The following is a 6,312-nucleotide window of genomic DNA, read 5'->3' as shown; positions in this document are numbered from 1 at the left end:
ACATAAATACAAGTAACTAAAGAGGCAAATATGTAAAATATAAATAAATACACATACAACTTAACGTTCTAATAAATACAAGCACATGAAGATTCATAATGAGAGAGAGCATGCTGTTTGTCTTTCTGAAATTGGGACACCGCACTTAATATAATAATTTTTGATCCAACAATTTTCCTGCAAGCATCACGATTTCATTTTGCTTTATAGCTAAATAAAATTCCATTGGGCATATGCACCACATTTTCATGGCCCATTCATCTGTAGATGGACATCTAGGTTGATTTCATTCTCTTTCTGTTGAGAGTAAAGCAGCAATAAACATGGATCTTCGAGTGTCTATGTGGATGTTCAGTACTTTGAGTATATAATTCTAATTTTAGTCTTTTGAAAAACTCCACATTGGCTTCCATAGTTTACCATTTTCATTAAGTAGATTTGTGAGGTTTTCATTTAGACATGTATAGACATATTGTATCTTAAAGAAATCAAATTAAAATATCCATATCAAACAATACCTTTTCTGTTACTAGAAAGATCTTTTCCCTTCACTTATGGCTGCATGTCCTCTTAATAGCATTTTAAGTAAAAGAATGTAGAAATATTTGTGACAGTTCATACTGGTGTAAGGAAACATGCTGTGTACACCAGATGTGTATTTGATATGCAAATACATTGAAAAGTACTTTTCCATTTTATTTCCTAATTAGGTTAAACTGTTCTTACCCATTATGTTAACTACAAATAACTGTAATTGTCAAGTTGGAATAACTCTCAGCTTTTCACACTATAAAATCAGAAAAATTTCAGTAGGTTTTCAAGAAGACAATATGGAGGGATTAAAACTCTTACATGCATTATTTGCTTGCATTAGTGCCTAACAAAATAACAATACATTTATTTCTTTTCATGTGTGTAACTATGATTCATATTTTTAGCTTGGGGATTTAAAATGGAACCATTTTTAAACAGGCCATATCTTCTTATTTGGTTATTTCTTTGGTAGACTAAAGTTATATCTCTTGCTATAAATCTAAAGTTAGTTGTTACTTAATATGATGTTTGACTCTTGACTAAACATCATAAACAAATAGTAAAAGAATTATGTATGAAATTCAAGTTATTTTTAGCACAAGGTTTCCACCAACTGGTTTTGTAACTTCGGCACATTGTGGTTTTAGTTTAAAATGGAAAATACACTTGGTTTGTCAGGATTCCCAGGGCTGAAAATAGTCACTGAATCAACAGAGCAAACAAAGCAAGGAAAATAAATATATAAGATTATGAGAAACAATCAGAACATGAAAACTATTTCTAAAAATATTTATTTTTTCTAATTTGAGTTTCAAAGACAACATCTAATAGAATAGCTTTTCTTTACTCTATACGCATAGGTATTTCCCTTTGCCAGAATAGCAGACTGCAATCAATACTGGAAAGCATAAACTTACTGGTTAAAAACTGTCAGATCAGATTAAAATGGACTCAAATCTCAGTTCTATCTTTTAATGAACAAGTTTATGAGAGCTGGCAAATTATTTAGAGTTTCAACTTTTTTTTTTTTTTTTGGTCTTTTTGACTACAAAATTTACATCATCTCCATGTAGTTATTTAAAAGATGTGATGAAATGCTATGCATGTCTCCCTTTGTTAATAACTCTAGAAGAGTTCAATGCTGTTGGAGTGATTCCTGCTTCACTCCTTTAATACCCCATTTGAAAACAAGCTCCATAAGCAAACAGACTATCTACATTGGTCACCATTGCACTTCTTAGAACGATGTAATTATTTCATGCATGTCAAATCAATGGGTAAACTTGAAAATAAGGCTTAAAGGATTTTGTACTATTTTGTATTATTATGAGAGACACTAAAATTTTTAAATATGAGAAGGGGCAGAGAGTTATGATAATAACACAGGCTATGAAATGCTAGGGAAAAATCAATAAAAATATATACTGAAAAATCAAAATCAGACTTTTTAAAATATTTTATTTATTATTGCTTATTTTATAAGTGCACCCATGTCCTGCAATGCCCCCAGATATCAGAAGAAGGTGTTAATTGTAGTTATGGACAGTTGTCAGCCACCATGTGTGTGCTGGGAATCAAATCTGGGTCCTCTCAAGAGCAGTCAGTGCTCATAACCACTGAGCCATCTTTCCAGACCCCCCCCCCGCCCCAAAATTAGACTTTTAAAGAATATAAATGTAACAACAGGGCTGGTAGTGATAGATAATTCAAGGCTGAATTACATATCAAGAATGAATGAATGAGTAAATTACTAAATAAATAAACCTGAATTCAAAACATACATTAAATAGACATTTGTGTATGAGGTGGGTATCAGTCTGTCAAGGAGTAAATGCTTAGATCTGATTTCAGATTTTATTGTTTCAGAATTTCATATGTGTACACAATGTGTTTTGATAAAATGCATCCCAGGTCCCTCCCCTCCAATTTCTCCAGATCCCCCTATAGCATCTCCCTTCCAATTTCATGTTAAATTGATAAAACAGAGTTTCAAGAATCCTGACCCTAAAATAAGCACTTACAGGTTAAAAGAAAAGGCAGGCTTTTCTAGTCTTTATAATAATTATGCTGTTCCTCACAGAAGTTTAACCATGAGTTAAGCTATCAAATTTCTCTTTAAGGAATAAATCCTGTGCTTGTGAAAGTCTTCTCCTGGGGTGATCAGAAGTCAGCAAAGATCCCTCAGTCTTCCTACTTTTGAGAAATGTGATCTAGCACTAGGCATGCTTGTTGTGGCCTCACTTTTGAAGCTCGCACATCTCTTCTATTCCAGGCTGGGCCTTATTTGGTCTGGATTTGTGTGATTCAAGGACAGCGGGTCATTTCCCATTTTGTTCATGATCTGAGCCAAGACTGAAGTTCCCTTGACATTTTAGCAAGAGCTTTGGATTTTGTAGTTATGCCAGGTTCAGAATAAGATGAATAATGAGCCATGATACATAAATGGTCTTATTTCCAGTGTCTGTTCAGTGAATAAAATATATATAATGCCTCCTAGATATGTGAAATACTTTGATTTGATTTGCCTTGGCAGAAATAGACTGACAACAGCAGATCGTTTCTATTCCTATATTTTCTGAATAGAGATTTAACCCACCACATGGACCATACACAATGTCTTAGGAAACACCTTGCTTCACTGAACTCATGTATCATTATCCTTTTTAATCGTTTCTTTCTCTACTGAGTTAAAAATAAAATTCCACAAATCACTGTTCCATATTAGTAACTCCCTAATTTGCTATATTTTATTGCTCCTTCACATAAATAAATGGTGGCTTTTATATCTGAATTGACTTAATGACACTTACATCATGGTGGTCCCATCCAACAGGAAACTCCTATCCGCTGACACAACTGTTGTTCTTTTCCACTCATCATCACTTCATATCTTTATATTCTTCCTTCCTTCTTAGACTAGATTTCATGGAATAATCTTGAATCTCTGCTCATGTCCTTTTTTGCTCCCTCATTTCTATTACTAATAAGAAAAAAAGGTCAACTCTCGTTAGATGTAGTGGTTATGAGCAGCATACCTACACCTGAGTAGTTAATACTTTTAACGATAGTCATATTACCATGCTCAACATACCATGCCTCAATTATCAGCTGGTTATTCCTCAGTTCTGTAAACCCCACTAATGGTTTGTTCCTTTCTCTCACTTACCTGTATCATTATCTTGTGCTTTGCAATCTTTCCTCCATCTGAATGTCTCTTCTCTTCCTATTCCATGGAGTTTTATGAACTTACAGCTCAGTCATTGTGATAGACAGGAACCCTTCATCTTTCCTTAATAATAATCTTCTTGCTTCCAAGTTGTCTCCTTGGTCTCAAGAGAACTGTTCTCTGCAGACTCAGTTTCATGAAACGCGCCTTAATAATTTCTTCTCTTATTCTCATGGAGCCCTTAGCTAAAACCATTTTCTATGCATCTTTACTAGAAAGTTTGAAAAAAAAATATGTTCAGGACGTTTTGTACTTTGCGTCTGCCATTCTTCCATTAATGGCTCCAGTTTGGAAATGAGATGGCCATGCCAGGCATGTAAGCTTAAAATATTGATTAATTTTGAAGTTTTATCTTAATGAAGATTGTTCTAAAGCACAGCGTCACCACAAAGACCTATCTCTGTCACATCGCTGGCGTATTAATAGACCTGGTATAAAAGCAAACTATTTTCTAATACTCTGTCAAGGCTCTATGATCATGTATTTAAATTTAAAAGTATAATTCAAATGGTTCTAATGCAAGAATTGAACTAAAATTTAGAGGCATTTACATTAAGATGTTTTGATTTACTTCAAGAGCTATTGTTTTTTTGCTTGAGGAAAAAGACCGTAAATTAAATGACCAGGTTTTGTCTCCAGGTTTTTTCTACTCATTTAGAAAATAATAGCACAAACTCTAGAAAGAATGCTTACATATGCCCAGCACATAACCCAAATTTACCAATTTGGAAATGCAACTTTTTTTCTCTAATAAGAATAACTAACTCATTCTTCAACTATTAGCATGAATTCTCATTATCATAAAGGAATTTTTGATGATATAACCTTCAAGATGCTAAATAAATATTTATTTTTTTATTTTATGTGTATGAGTGTTATGCCTGCATGTATGTAAGTGTACCTGTGTCATGCAGTGCCACAGAGGAAAGAAGAGGATGTCATATCCCCCGAAACTGAAGTTATAGATGGTTGTTAGCCACCATGTGAGTGCTGGGATTCAAACTTGAGTCTTCTGCAAGAACAGTAAGTGCTCTTAACTGCTAAGCCATCTCTCCAGTCCCTTAAATAAATTTTTAAAGTCCAACTCTTTACCAAATTTATATTGTATTTCAACTAGCTTCAATGAACAATTAATATTTATACCTATCATATAGTCTTGCTGAAAACCATGAAAGACTTAAGGAAATGACAGATAAAGTTTTGTCGAAACACCTGTGCTCTGTAGAGCTTCTAATCTAATCAACTTATTACTTTATTTCATGGCCAAATAATTAGATATAACAATTGAAAATAAACTCTTTAAACAAATTTTGCAATTTCATCAGTTTTTGTAAGTAAAATTTTCTTTGTGCAAAAGTGTAATAAATATTAATGTGTTAAAAGGTCTAATAAATGTTAATATTTGCATATCAGTAATTTTGAAATGCCACTTTTTGAGACACATTGCAAATTTCATCTTATATCTGTGACCCATACAAGAATGCCAAAGCTTATTCAGAGGAGCCTATGTTCAAATTCTCCCTGTAATGACAATCAGTGGTGGTAAGATTTTCAGAAGCTTCTCCTATGGTTTGGTAATAAACCTATGATGACTAGAATTCTGGTGAAAGTTTTAGAGCTCTGAGGAGAACAGATACACAAACTACATGGGAAAAACCCAAAAGTGCAAAGTTTAAGTGTTACAGAGGTCATCAAGGAATTGGAAGAACTGTAGAATTAGGCATTTGCTTCTAATATAGTTTTCTATCATGAAGCAAGACTAAAGATGTACATCATTTTCTGTTACTCAGAGCTCCATCCCTAAGAAAATACCCAGAACTGCTCATTTGCATCCCAACATAATAATAAGGATTCTATGACAGTAAGTAGTGTTCAAAGAGAAAATAAACTGGAAGAGAAAAGCCCATAAAGATTGAAACAGTAAATGAAGTATAAGGTTTTGATTCAGTAAGTCATTATCAAAAAGGAGATGTTATACAGCAATGAATACAAATGGGGCATAGATAGTTCCACACAACATTAAGCTTAGAATGAGAGGCACAAGAACAGAAGTGCTGAATTCATAAGATGGTAGAGATGATGTTTGCACTTACATGAATATTAAAAATGCCTAAATCAAAAAGTTTCTCATGTATGAGCACAAATATTCATGGTAACGCTTACAGGAAGCACGTGATAAAAATAAGTAAATAAATAAATAATAAATAAATAAAGAGGAAGATGAAAATTTAGAAAAATGGAAGAGGAAGGTAAAAAGTTGTCCTGACACCCTCGGACAGCTGATGGATGTTTACATTGTTCCTTACCTGTAAGTACAAACACTACTTTGCATAAATTTAGTAATTATCAAATTTCTGTCTTCAGAAGCTCACCTGAACATTTTAAGTCTTAGCAATTGGGAACTAATATTGTTTTACATCTATACCATAGGGCAGTAAGTTTGCTGCTTTCATTAGGACTCAAGGAATCCAGCTTAGTTAACTCTAAAAAGAGGTGGAATGTATTATACAAGTGCTGATCTATCATGCTAATAGGGCTTACCCAGGTTGTAA

The sequence above is a fragment of the Nannospalax galili genome, unplaced genomic scaffold (assembly GCF_000622305.1).
Source record: "Nannospalax galili isolate Female #2095 unplaced genomic scaffold, S.galili_v1.0 scaffold139, whole genome shotgun sequence".
Taxonomy (NCBI): domain Eukaryota; kingdom Metazoa; phylum Chordata; class Mammalia; order Rodentia; family Spalacidae; genus Nannospalax; species Nannospalax galili.
The sequence above is the reverse complement of the archived record's forward strand: the minus strand, read 5'-3'. Positions refer to the sequence as shown.